This window comes from Schistocerca nitens, chromosome 4 (genome assembly GCF_023898315.1).
Source record: "Schistocerca nitens isolate TAMUIC-IGC-003100 chromosome 4, iqSchNite1.1, whole genome shotgun sequence".
Classification (NCBI taxonomy): Eukaryota; Metazoa; Arthropoda; class Insecta; order Orthoptera; family Acrididae; genus Schistocerca; species Schistocerca nitens.
Window position 1 is genome coordinate 147151080 of NC_064617.1, and position 16919 is coordinate 147167998.

At 39.6% G+C, this 16919-nt stretch overlaps 1 protein-coding gene across 5 annotated transcripts in view; it reads right to left on the reverse strand.

The window, feature by feature from the left end:
* The window catches only part of LOC126251335 (uncharacterized), a 131690-nt gene that overhangs the window by 114108 nt on the left and 663 nt on the right, over positions 1-16919 (reverse strand). The window contains exon 1 of one of the 5 annotated variants that reach the window (XM_049951684.1): positions 4011-4177. The exons of 3 other annotated variants lie outside the window; for them this stretch is intronic. The gene's annotated coding sequence lies outside the window, so the exon portion shown is untranslated. Of the gene's footprint in view, positions 1-4010; positions 4178-16919 lie in introns of those variants that run through there. One more of the 5 variants, XM_049951685.1, reaches the window with a different exon arrangement.

Below are 16919 nucleotides of genomic sequence, written 5' to 3' on the forward strand. Positions count from 1 at the left end.
TTTTCCCATTGTGGCATATATATGTAGGTATCTGTCTATTGTTAAGTAGGGTGAAACCATCTTCTTCTAGGGTTTCAATAACTAGTCTTGTTATATAGTTCTCCGTGTCTATTCTGCAGTTTAGATCACCTACAATAATGGTTGGTTTGCTGTCACACTGTTTGATGAGTGTGAGCATTTCGTCAATTATTTCTACAGCATTTGTGTGCAGTTTAAAATAGGCTGCAATTATATTTATGTTTGCTGCTTCTACTAGAATACTATTTTCTCGTTTTATGATTTTTTTGGTGGGTGTCCTCCAGGGTTTCAGTAGGATAGATATTCCTCCCATGGGTCATCCTCTTTCTCCCTTCTTTGCCATTAGGTGATAATTGTAGAAATCTTTATGTTGCCAGTTGTCTCTCAGGAAGGTTTCTGTTAGAATTACAAGATCCGAGTTTTGCAGAATGTCTGTTGGTGTTAGGCTAAGAGCACTTTTTATTCCCTCTGTATTCCACAAGACTGCTATTATTTCTTGCTCTTCTGGTTTTCTTCTTACTTTAGTTGAGCTCTGCTGCCTCTTCCATCAATTGTCTTGGGAAACGAAACCGATGTACTTTTATGTTTTCAGGCCAGAATTCTGGTGTGATCTGTAGATTTTCAAACAGAATTTGTACTTTGAAAGCTTCTTTGCTGCCCAGTGTGCGCAGTTCCTCATATTCTAGTTGTCCCAGTATTCCATTCTTGTTAAGGTATTTCACTACTGTATCAGTTGTGGTAGTTCTCTTTAAGTTACCGATATATAGCCAAGCCGTTGTTTCTGCTGCTTGCATTTCTTCGTCTTTCTTTGTACCCATTATGGTTTTATTTTTACTCTGGTTTCTTCTGTACCACAGTACTCCAAGTTGGTTCCTCTAGTTCATTAACCTGATTTCGGGTTTTATTATGTTGCTGATGTGCATTGATTTGGACTTGTAGCTGATTTTGTTGCTGGAGCAGAGGATTTCTGTATATTGTCATTCCCCCTGGTTAAACTTTGTTGTTGTATTTAGTTTGTATGTTGTTCCCATGAGTTTTGATTTTCTCTGGTTCTAGGTGACTGTCCTTTTCTAGGGTTTCCTTTATTTGCTCCTGTATTAATATCTCTAGTTGGTTTTTTAGGAAATCAATTATCTCCTCCACTTTATGCCTCAGTTCTCCCATTTCCATCTTATTTTCGTCTTTTTTTGCTTTTTCCAGAGAGTTACCCACTCCGATGTCCCCACTGAAGTTCTTCTCAGATCCTGTAGGTGTCTCTTCCATCTGCCTCAGTCCGCTATGTGCTGTTTCCAGCGTTTCCCCGGCAGTGCAGCTGTCTTCTTCCTTGCTCGTCTCCTCTTCTTGGATGTTCCTAACCTCTCTCGTAGGATACCTATTCTCCTCCTTTGCTTTTGTTTCGTTTTTCAAAGAATCTAAGCATTTTCTTATTTCACTCACCGCCTCTAGTAATTCGTTCTTCATTTCCTTCTTCATATATCCTCCTTCTTCTGCCATTGTTTCAATCTTCATAAGACTGTTCTCAATACGTTGCACTGCACTGTCCGTCATCTTACCCGTTTTATACACATTTGAGCTCTCGGCCAAAAGCCCTTGTTCTTCTAAAGTAGAAAACACACACACAAGCAAAATTCACATACACATGACCACTATCTCAGGCCGCTGAGGCCGGACTCATAGATAGTCATTGATTGGCGACTCCATGGAGTGTCCTGTGCACCACGACCAGATAATGGATATACTTGGAAGGAGAGACAGCATTGGTTGTATTTTTTTGTTTTATTAACCACAAAATTGAGTCTGTGATCGCTCTAAGCTTGTTGACATCAGTGCCTACCAATTTAAATTGTATATTACAGCACTGAGAATGGTCACTAAGTGACCGAAAATCGATTTTGCGGTTAATAAAACAAAAAAATACGACCAATGCTGTCTCTCCTTCCAAGTATATCATAGATAGTCGTCATGTGTGAGCAAATGTGCTGCATCTGCCTGTGACTTAACTTCTCTATAAAGTTAGCAGTGATCTGTCCTTTTAACAGTACTGTTGACATAAATATGAATGAGAAAAAAAGAAAAAAAAAACAGTTTTTATACGCTAATATCCAATCTCCTTATCCAGTCACAGCTTGATTGGTCAAGCCATGAAAACATTGTTTGGACTTTATGAAGTTTCAATTTACACTCCTCAACAATGTGCTGGATGGTCTGGTTCAATGCTCCACAATCACTGCTTGGTTTGCACTGCTTACCCCATTTGAGCAGGTTCTATGCACAAACTCTGAGCCCTGTTTGAAAGTGATTGATATTTTTCCACCCAAGCCATGGGAGTTCAAAGCCCCTGGGTCAATAAGATACTGCACATCAGGTGGAGCACTCACATTCCAGGTTTCATGCAATTTGTTGTCAATAGTGGAGATGCTATCAGCAAGCTATTGTGCCAATTGCAGGAATGGATTTCTGGAATCAAGTCATTTTGTTGTCAATCTTGGGATACCTTCATGGATGGGAAATTGAAGATTACTCACCATTTTGGAATATTCATTCAAGAGGGCTTCTTGTCTTCTTAACACAGGAGGGGATATGACTGAGTGTTGGAAGCCACTATAGTGTAGTTCTTATGCACACAGAGACGAGTCTCATATTTGTTCTGAGCTGAGTGATTGTAACGATCTTATTTATGTGATGGCTTTTCAATTAGACCTGAGCACAATATTTACACCGCAGAAAACACTAAAGTGAGAGCAGAAGTTCAAAACAAATCTGCTGATGCCCCCAGTTAGTACTGCTGAGTTTCTGTAAAAGATTGTTCCGTGGGCTTTAATTCCCAAGAAGGTTTTTAATGATTCTGGAAAGACATTGTTCTATTAAGAGACATTGTACAATAATTTGGGTGATTCTGGTAGGAAGCATAGTGACATTCATATGGACGTCTAATTCATAGTCTGCTGCTCTACTGTGTAAGTGGAAAATGGTGACTTCAGTTTTAAAAAGATTGGATTAGAGTCTCCACAAAGTGAAATACTCATATAGTTTGATGAGATCATTAGTTAGAGTATTTTCAGCACTTTAGAACTCCTTGTGCTGTGATCCACAAGTCCGACAGACAGAATAGCCAGACCGCTTTGAGCTGTTTTCGTGTCAGAAATACAAAGGCTGAAAAGTATAGAGTATAATCCTGAACCCTGAGGTAGTCCATTATTTAATTTCCTTTATTTGCTTATGAGATTACCCTTTACTGCTCTCGAGTGCCTGTCTGACAACGTGTTATTGATTATTATCAATGTGGCTTGGCACACAATGACTCTGATCAACTTACGTAAGACCCTTCTTTCCACACTGTACTGCAAGCGGCAGTCAAATTAACAAGACTACAGATGTCTTCACCTGTTTCTGAAATCCAGCCTCGACTTGTGCAGTCAGACTGACAACCTGGTACAGTTCCTGTTTGGACTGAAACCTGCTAGTTCTACAGGGCTGTTTCCCAAGCTGCTTCTGTCAGTTCTATTTAACCTAAAAGTTTGTAGCAGCAGCTGAGAAGTGCTGTGGAACAATAAGTTTCTACTTTATCCGAATGCTTCTTCGATTTGAGGATAGAAATAACTTAAGTAATTTTGAAAGCTTTTGGAAGACATCCCTACTTTAGGATTGATGTAAAAAAATTTTGATTAGCCATATAGTCCTTTTGCTACAGTGAGTTAGAAAGTCAAACACTGTCAGTGTCTGTACGTTCAAATGTTCCGTTACATCTGAAATAGTGTGTTCAGCTTACCATTACCATTATTCTGAAATCATGAACTGCTGTTTCTTAATTCAGTGATGAGACTGACAGTGTAGTTCTTCCTATTGTGGACTACTTCACCACTGCAACTGTATCTATGCTGGAACTCTGAAAACTCTTATCTGTCTTCAACTTTCTACTAAATGTTATGAAATACAATTGTATTGCTCCTTCACTTACAATATGGCGTGTAAAGTACCCCTCATATACATACATCGTTCTGACAGCACATTAAATCTGCATGAGGTTCACGAATTATAGCTCTGAACCATCTGATGGCTAAGCTACATCCCTCTTCCATGTCACTCCCATTGTTACAGCACTCACTTTTCCACGGAATGGCTCACTTTTCTGAGCCAGGATGTAGCTGAATGGAGTAAGTGCCTGAACAGCAGGTGCTGCAACGGGCAGAAAAAATGCCTTTGTCTTTCCACTTTCAAGATATGCAACATCCATTCATTATAGTGTAATGCACAAACAATAATAAATCCTCCAAACTGTTTGCTATCTTAAATTACTTAACTCATGAAGATACTTTCAAACGTCATGACTATAATTTGCTGGTTGGGTAGACTTTTGGTAACACATCACTCCATCGAAATGACATGTTACATCACATATTCCTCTATTAGATGAATGACGTCACCACAACTCTATCAAATAACTGCATCCGCAATATTTATAATATAAACAACTTATGGCACTCACAAATGACAATAGTGACAACTCGACTCATCTATGTTGTAATTCTTTAAATTCTGTAAACTGGAAGCTAGTAATGGGTGGCTATAGCGCCAAGTCCGTTTTATAGAATTCAGTTTTAAAAGTCATATATATAGAACAGTCATAGTAATACCATCACTTATCCATAATGTATGCACATTACCCCACAGAGGAATTGTCAACTTGTTAACATTCTTGTTTAAATCCAATAGTGTCATCAAAGTGGGGTAAGTATTCATCATTTAATAGTACTAGTTAGACATAAGTGGGAATCCTTTTCTGTTATACATTTAGTGCCATTTAGTTGCGCCTGGAAGCTGCTTCCATGTTGCTCCCAGCAAAGCTTTTTCTAATTCATATTTAAAATCATTTGGTTATAGCAACACCGTTAATGTATTAACTCTAAGTTATTTACACTTTGTTTCTACTTAACTAATCCTGTAGCCCATTTTTAAATTCTCTTTCTCAAACTTAGTTATTTCACTCAGGATAAAAGACAAGTACTCACACTTTTAAGTAAAGCTAACCTTCCCTAACAAATATGTAAGAATCCCAACCTTGAAGCTTACCAGACTGGAAAATGTACAAAATCCCCTCCTACAAACTCATAGCAATCCATGTTACTGACATCCATTAGAAAAGTATACAAAATATTTCGGACAATAATCATAGTTATATTTTCGTAATATGCATATATAGGATGTGGTAGGAGATTCAGTTATTTCTTATAGTTGATTTTGCTTCGCAGTAGACACTTCAAGCTCTACTACAGCATGTACAATCAAACTAGAGGAGTTACATGCTTAGAACAACTACCAACCTTTCATTGCCTTGCATAATATAATCATTCACGTTTTGTTCCATACATCATGAACAGCACACAAAGCTCAGACACTTGCGTCCTTAACATTCAATTATTAAATCAGTATACAACTTAGGCTACTACAACTCAGGTATGCTCCTCTAGTAAGTTAGTTTCCTGTTCTATGGATCATTTGCAAGATAAATCATAAAGAGGTGGACTAAGTCATTTTACATTCCGCCGCAAATTAATTTGTAAATACGGCTGCATGCTGAGCATTTGTAATTTCACTAAGTCACTCCTTCTGCTCCCCCCCCCCCCCCCCCCATTTTTTATCACTGGATAAGTTATAAGAAATTTCTGTTTCAGCACTGAGCACCTCTTTTTGTGGATAACATAATCTTCACATGGAGTAATGAGCATCACTTTTCCTTCTGGTATTGTAATCATGTACATCATTGTCCACATTGAACTGCCGTGGATTATTTACAATGAACTTCTGAAGGAATAAATATACTGTGAAGCAGTAATCAGAAGAATGCCCAACTACTTTAACAGATGTCTACAAGGTGATTGTGGGCGAGCACCACACATTATTCTTACAGCACATTTTTGAGCAATTAAGGCTGGCTTGCTTTCTTTCTTAGAGATGAGTTACCCCATAACATTATTTCATGCATTTTGAATAAAGATATGGAAAATCTCTCAGCTTACTGATTTTTCTCTCCACAACATTTCCAATGATTCTAAGTGAAGAAATGAAATTGTTTTACATTACACAGTTCCAAGCATTCTTTTACTGCTTGAATCATTTCTGGATTGGGTTGTATCCCCTCTACACCGACTATATGCCCCAAAAAACTTCAATTCTTGCCTTCCAAAATAAGAGTTAGTTAGCTTTATTGTTATTCCCCTTTCATTCTTTTCAAGTTCTAATCAATAATGCAAAATGATCCGCCCAGATCTTGGAAACAAGCTGTGCGTTGTCTTTGTACACGCTTAACCCTCTGTTTCAATATTTTTATTTAAAATTCATGAATTATCACCAAGCGTAGTCCTCTTACATGTTTTTTTTACCACTTAAATATGATTACTGTTACACTTATGCTACATTTATTCTCGATCATCTTTTGAATATTTTCTTGGACAGTAGGTTTCTCTTCTTGTATCTTAAATATAGACACGTTTCTACATTCTGTAGAAATATTGGAACACGTGAGGCAATCCTGACCCTACGACTTATCTTAGAAGCTAGATTAAGGAAAGGCAAACCTATGTTTCTCGCATTTGTAGACTTAGAGAAAGCTTTTGACAATGTTGACTGGAATACTCTCTTTCAAATTCTGAAGGTGGCAGGGGTAAAATACAGGGAGCGAAGAGCTATTTACAATTTGTACAGAAACCAGATGGCAGTTATGAGAGTCGAGGGGCACGAAAGGGAAACAGTGGTTGGGAAGGGAGTGAGACAGGGTTGTAGCCTATCCCCAATGCTATTCAATCTGTATATTGAGCAAGCAGTGAAGGAAACAAAAGAAAAATTCAAAGTAAGTATTAAAATCCATGGAGAAGAAATTAAAACTTTGAGGTTCACCGATGACATTGTAATTCCGTTGGAGACAGCAAAGGACTTGGAAGAGCAGTTGAACGGAATGGACAGTGTCTTGAAAGGAAGGTATAAGATGAACATCAACAAAAGCAAAACGAGGATAATGGAATGTAGTCGAACTAAGTCAGGTGATGCTGAGGGAATTAGATTAGCAAACGAGACACTTAAAGTAGTAAAGGAGTTTTGCTATTTGGGGAGCAAATTAGCTGATGATGGTCGAAGTAGAGAGGATATAAAATGTAGACTGACAATGGCAAGGAAAGTGTTTCTGAAGAAGAGAAATTTGTTAACATCGAGTATTGATTTAAGTGTCAGGAAGTCGTTTCTGAAAGTATTTGTATGGAGCGTAGACATGTATGGAAGTGAAACATAGACAATAAATCGTTTACACAAGAAGAGAATAAAAGCTTTTGAAATGTGGTGCTACAGAAGAAAGCTGAAGATTAGATGCGTAGATCATATAACTAATGAGGAGGTATTGAATAGGATTGGGGAGAAGAGGAGTTTGTGGCACAATTTGACTAGAATAAGGGATCGGTTGGTAGGAATCAAGGGATCACCAATTTAGCATTGGAGGGCAGCATGGAGGGTAAAAATCGTAGAGGGAGACCAAGAGATGAATACACTAAATAGATTCAGAAGGATGTAGGTTGCAGTAGGTACTGGGAGATGAAGGAGCTTGCACAGGATAGAGTAGCATGGAGAGCTGCATCAAACCAGTCTCAGGACTGAAGACCACAACAACAACAAATAGACACATACTCACGAACTACACTTGATGTATCAGAAAATATTTCTTAATACATTATCAATATGATTTTTAATTCCCTTTTCTGTTCGACGGTTAGTATATTAAATTTCTGAGATTTTACCTTGAACCATGAACCATGGACCTTGCTGTTGGTGAGGAGGCTTGCGTGCCTCAGTGACACAGATAGCCGTACCGTAGGTACAACACAACGGAGGGGTATCTGTAGAGAGGCCAGAAAAATGTGTGGTTCCTGAAGAGGGGCAGCAGCCTTTTCAGTAGTTGCAGGGGCAATAGTCTGGATGAGTGACTGATCTGGCCTTGTAACACTAACCAAAACAGCCTTGCTTTGCTGGTACTGTGAACGGCTGAAAGCAAGGGGAAACTACAGCCGTAGTTTTTCCCAAGGGCATGCAGCTTTACTGTAAAGTTAAATGATGATGGTGTCCTCTTGGGTAAAATATTCTGGAGGTAAAATAGTCCCCCATTCAGATCTCCGGGCGGGGACTACTCAGGAGGACGTTGTCATCAGGAGAAAGAAAACTGGCGTTCTATGGGTCGGAGTGTGGAATGTCAGATCCCTTAATCGGGCAGGTAGGTTAGAAAATTTAAGAAGGGAAATGAATAGGTTGAAGTTACATATAGTGGGAATTAGTGAAGTTCGGTGGCAGGAGGAACAAGACTTTTGGTCAGGTGAATACAGGATTATAAATACAAAATCAAATAGGGGTAATGCAGGAGTAGGTTTAATAACGAATATAAAAATAGGAATGCAGGTAAGCTACTACAAACAGCATAGTGAACACACTAGTGTGGCCAAGATAGACACGAAGCCCATGCCTACCACAGAAGTACAAGTTTATATGCCAACTAGCTCTGCAGATAACGAAGAGATTGATGAAATGTATGATGAGATAAAAGAAATTATTCAGATAGTGAAGGGAGGCGATAATTTAATAGCCAGGGGTGACTGGAATTAGATAGCTAGTAGGAAAAGGAAGAGAAGGAAACATAGTAGGTGGATATGGAATGGGGATAAGGAATGAAAGAGGAAGCTGCCTGGTAGAATTTTGCACAGAGCATAACTTAATCATAGCGAACACTTGGTTCAAGAATCATAAAAGGTTGTACACATGAAAGAAGCCTGGAGATACTGAAAAGTTTCAGATAGGTTATATAATGGTAAGACAGGGATTTAGGAACTAGGTTTTAAGTTGTAAGACATTTCCAGGGGCAGATGTGGACTCGGACCACAATCTGTTGGTTATGAACTGTAGATTAAAACTGAAGAAACTGCAAAAAGGTGGGAATTTAAGATGGGACCCGGATAAACTGACAGAACCAGAGGTTGTAGAGAGTTTCAGGGAGAACATTAGGGAATTATTGACAAGAATGGGAGAAGAAATACAGTAGAAAAGAATGGGTAGCTTTGGGAGATGAAATAGTGATGGCAGCAGAGGATCAAGTAGGTAAAAAGACGAGGCCTAATAGAAATCCTTGGGCAACAGAAGGGATACTAAATTTAATTGATGAAAGGAGAAAATACAAAAATGAAGTAAACGAAGCAGGCAAAAAGGAATATAAACATCTCAAAAACAAGATCGACAGGAAGAACAAAATGGCTAAGAAGGGATGGCTAGAGGACAAATGTAAGGATGTAGAGGCACATATCACTAGGGGTAAGATAGATACTACCTACAGGAAAATTAAAGAGGACTTTGGAGAAAAGAGAACCACTTGCCTGAATATCAAGAGCTCAGATGGAAACCCAGTTCTAAGCAAAGAAGGGAAAGCAGAAAGGTGGAAGGGGTGTATATAGGGGGTCTATACAAGGGCGATGTACTTGAGGACAATGTTATGGAAATGGAGGATGTAGATGACAATGAAATGGGAGATATGATACTGTGTGAAGAGTTTGACAGAGCACTGAAAGACCTGAGTCGAAACAAGGCCCCGGGAGTAGACAACATTCCATTAGAACTACTGACAGCCTTGGGAGAGCCAGTCCTGACAAAACTCTACCATCTGGTGAGCATGATGTACGAGACAGGCGAAATACCTTCAGCCTTCAAGAAGAATATAATAATTCCAATCCCAAAGAAAGCAGGTATTGACAGATGTGAGAATTGCCAAACTATCAGTTTAATAAGCCACGGCTGCAAAATACTAACACGAATTCTTTACAGACAAATGGAAAAACTGGTAGAAGCTGACCTTGAGGAAGATCAGTTTGGATTCCGCAGAAATGTTGGAACACGTGAGGCAATACTGACCCTACGACTTGTCTTAGAAGATAGATTAAGGAAAGGCAAACATACTTTTCTAGCATTTGTATACTTAGAGAAAGCTTTTGACAATGCTGATTGGAATATTCTCTTTCAAATTCTGAAGGTAGCAGGGCTAAAATGCAGGGAGCGAAAGGCTATTTACAATTTGTAAAGAAAACAGATGGCAGTTATGAGAGTCGTTGGGGGTTATGAAAGGGAAGCAGTGGTTGGGAAGGGAGTGAGAAAGGGTTGTAGCCTATCCCCGATGTTATTCGATCTGTATGTTGAGCAAGCAATAAAGGAAACAAAAGAAAATTTCGGAGTAGGAATTAAAATCCATGTAGAAGAAATAAAAACTTTGAGGTTCGCCAATGACTGTAATTCTGTCAGAGACAGCAAAGGACCTGGAAGAGCAGCTGAACGGAATGGACAGTGCCTTGAAAGGAGGATATAAGATGAACATCAACAGAAGCAGGACGAGGATAATGGAATGCAGTTGAATTAAATCGGGTGATGCTGAGGGTATTAGATTAGGAAATGAGACGCTTAAAGTAGTAAATGAGTTTTGCTGTTAGGGGAGCAAAATAACTTATGATGGTCAAAGTAGAGAGGATATAAAATGTAGTCTGGCAATGGCAAGGAAAGCGTTTCTGAAAAAGAGAAATTTGTCAACATCAAGTCTAGACTTAAGTGTCAGGAAGTCGTTTCTGAAAGTATTTGTATGGAGTGTAGCCATGTATGGAAGTGAAACGTGGACGATAAATAGTTTGGACAAGAAGAGAATAGAAGCTTTCGAAATGTGGTGCTACAGAAGAATGCTGAAGATTATATGGGTAAATCACATAACTAATGAGGAGATATTGAATAGAATTGGGGAGAAGAGAAATTTCTGGCACAACTTGACTAGAAGAAGGGATCGATCGGTTGGTAGGACATGTTCTGAGGCATCAAGGGATCACCAATTTAGTATTGGAGGGCAGCTTAGAGGGTAAAAGTTGTAGAGGGAGACCACGAGATGAATACACCAAACAGATTCAGAAGGATGTAGGTTGCAGTAGGTACTGCACTCCAGTGTCACAGAGAAAGAGTGTGTGTGTGTGTGTGTGTGTGTGTGTGTGTGTGTGTGTGTGTGTGTGTGTGTAAAAAGCAACTGCTTTTCATACTTAAAACATCTGCTTTGCCCCACAACATAAATCGCCACAAAAAAGTCATATAATTCAAATTGGCTTTAGCACAGCTTACCAAAAAATGCTAGAGTAGCTCACTGCATTGCAACGCTGAGGAGAAGCTAGCTGGCTGGCTGGGAAAAATGGGTTGTTACAAGTGGATGCACTTCTAACACTGTCGTTGGTCAAAGCTGGGGTGTAGTTGTGCAACTGATTAAACTATTGTAGTACATTATTAGATCCAACAACCAATCTTCTGATTTCTGGTCTTTGTAAACTCTTTCAACATATTGTTATTTATGGAGTGAATGATTACTCATCAACCAATTAATTCTTCTTAAATCTCTTCAACTGCTGTGTTTGTTATGGCTTTGGCACTGTGCCATAATCTGGGTTGTTGATTGTGTTGCTAAAGACAACAAAACTATTTATGAACCTCCAACACAATGGATGCCCTATTTGTTACGAATTTTTCCTTTAAAAATTATCAACTTCTTCTTGATTCATATTTCATACATTCTTCTTATTCAGATATCAGTTATTTGCCAGCGCAAATGAATTCTGGGCCCTGCACTGTGGCATCAGAATGAAATGTTGCGTTATGCTGGAAACAGTGTGTTTGGAAAACCCAGGATGAAATAATGACAATATAATGAAAAGGATAGATTGCTACTCATTATATTGTGTAGAGAGTCACAGGCAGGCACAACAAAAATACTGTTAAACAACTGAGCTTTTGGCCAAAACAACTTCACACACACACACACACACACACACACACACACACACACACACACACACCGTCTCTGGGTGCTGAGGCCAGACTGTGAGCAGCAAAAGCACATGATGTGAAAAGCAGTCTGGGTGGAGGAAGTAAGAATTAGGTTAGAGTGGGGAGCGGAATGGATAGCAGCGAAGGGTTAGCGGACAGTAAAGTGCTGCTGACAAGTTCCAACAAGCAGCATTTTACTGCCCCCCACCCCTACCCTACTATCCCTCCCCCTTCCCACCCCAACCTCCTCCTCCCACCACCCAGAATGCTTCTCCCATCATGCACTGTTGCTCACAGTCTTGCCTTGCCAGCCAGAGATGATGGACATGTGTGTATGTGAATTGTATTTGTGTGAAAGTGTGCATGTAAGTTGTCTAATTCAGAAGGCTTTTCGTCCAAAAGTTCAATTGTTTAACAGTCGTCTTATTGTGCCTGTCAGCGACTCAACGTCTCCACTGTATGGTGAGTAGCAATCTATCCTTTTCATAACATTGTTATAGTGTATGTGGAATATGATTACTCCGAAATTCTGAATTGCTACTTCCTGATCCAACATTCAGAGAAACCATGTATTTCTTCTTAACATGAACTTCTTCACTGTTGCAACTGTACCTATGCTGGAACTTTGAAAACTCTTCTCTATCTTCAACTTTTTATTAAACGATAGAAAGCACTTTATCTTAAATACGATTATATTGCTCCTATAGTTAAACTATATTGTGTAAGGGATCGCATCACGTACAAAGCGTGAACATATATTGATCTAACATCACATTAAATCTGTACAACATCCACAAATTACAGTTCTGAACCATCTGACAGCTAAGCTTTGTCTCTCTTCTATGACATCACTCCCATTGTCATGGCACTCACTATCCCATGGACTGCTCGCTTCTCCGAGCCAGGATGTAGCTGCATGGAGTAACTGCCCAAACACTGTAGCAAAACTACCATTGTCTTCCTGCCTTGAAGATGTGCTATGTCCATTCATACCCATGACATGAACAAACAATAATAAGGCTTCCAAACAGTTTGCTGTTCTAAATTATTTCGCTGAGAAATACACTTTTAAATGTACCCATAATTTGTTGGTTAGGGTTTTTTTTTTTTTTTTTTTTTTTTTTTTTGGGCGCAAAACTGCTATGGTCATAAGTGCCCGTAGTTGTTGGTTAGGTAAACAACAGGTTAACACCACTTTATCTAAGTGACATATTGCACCACAATGTGTAACCTTAACATACCCTACACTTGACTCCTGGATGGTGCTAAACAAGCAGCATTGATGTGGCAGCCAGACCTATCTTCACAGTAAGATCTGCAGACTATAAGACATGTAAAACAAATACAAGGATATATGTTGTAGCATTTGGATGGGGATTCTGTCTACTTTCACTACTGTGTCTTGGCCAAAGCCCAGAGAGCTGAGGAGTATTTTACAGTTTCAGATGCTGTACAGTGGGTTTTGCATGCAGGTGCTTGAGCACAGTGTACTGCAAAATGTTCTGCAATAACAGTAGTGTCAGTACTGTCATCTAAGAGAACTGGTTGCTAAGTGGCGAGTGTAGACAAATGCAACATGGCCCACCCTAGTGAAAAAAGAGGCACAGATCTCTAAGATAATGACATATCTTTCCCAGCATTCCTTCTTCTGGTGTTCTATGAGACAGTGTGACCTAGAATGCAGTCCATCACAGACCTGTGATAGACTGTAATTAGGTTTCGCAGTGATGTGTGACACATATGTCATTGGAGTCCCCACCTGCTTTTACCTTTACAGGAAAGCCTGTCTTATATTTTGGCCTCCATTGGATACAGCAGAAAAATGAACTCTGCTTTCTCCCATGCAGTTATTCGTGTGTCTGTAATTTGAGATTGTGATAGAAAATTACACCTTGAATCTTGTTGAGGCTCTTATGAGGAGTGATGGATACAGGAATTTTACTGATCCTCTCAAAGGTGAGCAATTCCTGTAACTGAGCAGGGATCACATTATCATCAAGATTGAACAAATCCCCATTTTGCTATTACATGCTACTTTGAACGAATGTGTTTCCTATATGCACTTCAAAAATTGATTTTGTGGTCGAAAGGGTTGGCAATCCATTCAGGTACAAACTAATTACCGAGGGATCTCACCATCTCTTTTAGTTCTAATTTCCTCCAATGCTGTGGACAGGGAAGAGAAAGCTTTGTGGTCACACCTTCCCATGATAAATTGATCTATTCCTTCGAGTGAGACTGCTGGGGTCTTGTTACCACCAGCATGAGAAAGTTTGATCCTCCTCATTGTGGGTCATCTGCATGATCTTTGACTGAGGACTCTTCCCACGAGCACCACCATGCCACACCAACAGCTGCCTCATACAATAATCACTAACTGCAATCCCTGTGCTCCACATTCGACAGGTACATACTCACATGTATGTACAGGGAGTTTTCACCAATGGTACCAACAGTGCATTCTCTGGATTTTCACGGGGTTACATATATGCAGTTATCTGATGATACCCTATCTCTCAAGCTGAGCCTCACTCTCCACAATGGTCTAGTGACTGTGTTAGGTTTAGTTGTCTGATGTGATCCATTCCCACAAGTGGTGTTCAGTGGATAGCATGTGCATCATGTTTGGCAACTTTTCCCCCTCTAAGAATGGCAGTCAAACCCAGAAGTAGGGATGTAACATGAGTTAAGAGATGAGTAATGATGAGAGAACAGAAGCCTGGATAAAGCAAAGTGAGTAGCCATAATTGGTACACTATAGAAAGCCAGGCTGACAACAAGTAAATGGCTGGGGTGGGGGATGATATGGCAGCTACCATAAAGTGTTTACAGTTGTATGGTCTAATCGTTGAGTTTTTAGGTTTCACCAGTGTGGCAAGTTACTAAAATTAATGAGAGTTCCTGCTTCTCATACCAGAAAGCTGTACATGTCAATGTGCCATCAGAACAATGTTTGGAGGTTGGTTAGAAGAGTTCCTAGTTCAAGTAATCTAGGATGGCCATGTAGGACATTGTGATGTTAACCTACCATTGGTGTTATCATTCTGCTATTTGGTTTTGTATGCATGAGACACTTGTGAGTGATATTCATTTTGCAATCAGGTGTGTACTGAGTCTATTAAGTATAGTCCTTTTTTGTTGACAGGGCAGAAGTAGATGTAGAAATTTGTGGATCACAATTTGGGAAGGATAAGCATGGGAGTGGTGATCATACTGTGGGAACATGGGTGAAGCTGTTGTTTTGGGGGGGGGGGGGGGGGGGAGTTCTGTAGTGGTTTTGGAGTGGTGGGTAGACGTACTTAACAGATATTGCTTGGTTTAATAGAGGAGTATACAAGGGAGGGCTCAACTATAGTTTTTGATTGTTTTTCATTGTATAGGGGTTGGGGCAGTAGGGGTTTCATCATTAATCATAAATCATAGCATACAGTTTAAAGATTATTCAAAAGGGCTTTTACAAATTCTAAAGAGGGTTATTGGGTGGCGGGAGGGGGGGAGGGAGAGGGGGCAGTTGAGTCCATTGCAGAAAAGGGGAAGAGGAGCACTTCAACCTGACTCTAAAATCTCACCTTGATGAATATTATTGGAGGAAAAGTGTGCTGAAAAAGTTATTGTCCATTAAATGTTTTTGATTGGGGTAAAATATATAGGCCAAAGTTGGTTAGTTAAGTCTGGAGTTTTTTAAATGTGGTTTGGGGTATTGTGTACAGAGAGGGTTGTGGCTTTTTTGAAGGGGGGACGGGGGGAATTAGGTTTATGCATTTTTATTTTTTTATGAAGTTGTGAATGATGTATGCAAATGTTAATTGTTTTGTAATGCAGGTATTCTGTTGGAGACTGGTGTCAGTTGGTGGGTAGTGTTCAGGGGACGTGTGGTTATGGAAGTGTGAGTCCAGGCATGGTTACTTTGGTGCCAATGGAGGGAGGGAGATGGCCAGCCTAGATTAATTTGTCATTTGACTGTGGCTGGTAAGCACATTTTTATGTAGGGGTTTGTTCATGTATGTAGTTTTCTTTAAGAATTTACCAGTCTAGTATTATTGTGAAGGTTGTGTTCACAGTTGAACTTTGTATTTAATACTTTGCATTGGTGGGTATTGTAGAGTGTGGTCTGGTGCTGTGGGTTTGTGGGGGTTAGTGGCATAGTGGATTTCAGTTGAGCCATAAAGGCCAAGCGAAATTTGTGTTAATGGTTTTCAAGTTGTGTGTAGGTTCCCAATATTGCTGGCTTCTTGAACTACATAGATCATACAAAATTTACCATACCAATGGTGGTATTTTTTCAGTTGATTGTTGAGGATTTCATGAGCTTCACTTTTGTGTTAATATTTACTTTGAAATTGTAACAGGGTTCTTATTGTCATATCTATGTCTACATACATACTCTGCAAGGCGGGGGGGGGGGGGGGGGGGGGTACCAAGTACCACTTGCAAAGGAGTGAGGGAAAAAGAAATGTCTATACACCTCCATAAAAGACCAATATCTCTTACCTTCATGGTCCCTGCGCGAAATTGGTGGGAGTGATAGGGGTATTCCCCTGCCTGCACCAGAGTAAGCTCACCAGTGCCATAATCCTATATCATTCCCTTGTAGCTTCTCCTTCCATAACCATCAACTTCCCTTCCTCCCTACTGACGTGTGTGTGTGTGGGGGGGGGGGGGGGGTTAAATCATTAACATAAAGGAGTTTCAGACAAAGTAACTGTGGCTGATTTAGTCTCTGGGAGACTGAATGTTATTTTTAGAGGAACGTACATTATCAGCATTACAATGTCCAGTAATTAATTTTTTTTTTTACTATAAGCTTATAATAATACCCTGCCCATGTCTTGAAGCACATCTTTCCCAGAAGTGGAAATCTCGCTCTAGAAGCTGAACACGATTTCACGCCAGTAAAAATCAAAGTAATGAATCATATATTTTAATGATGTCTACAGAGAGCTGCTTCTGTTCAAATTATGCATTATCAGATACGCTATAACAGAAATAATGATACGTAAGAGATCTGACATTTTCATTTCTAGCAAAACACCGGCCAA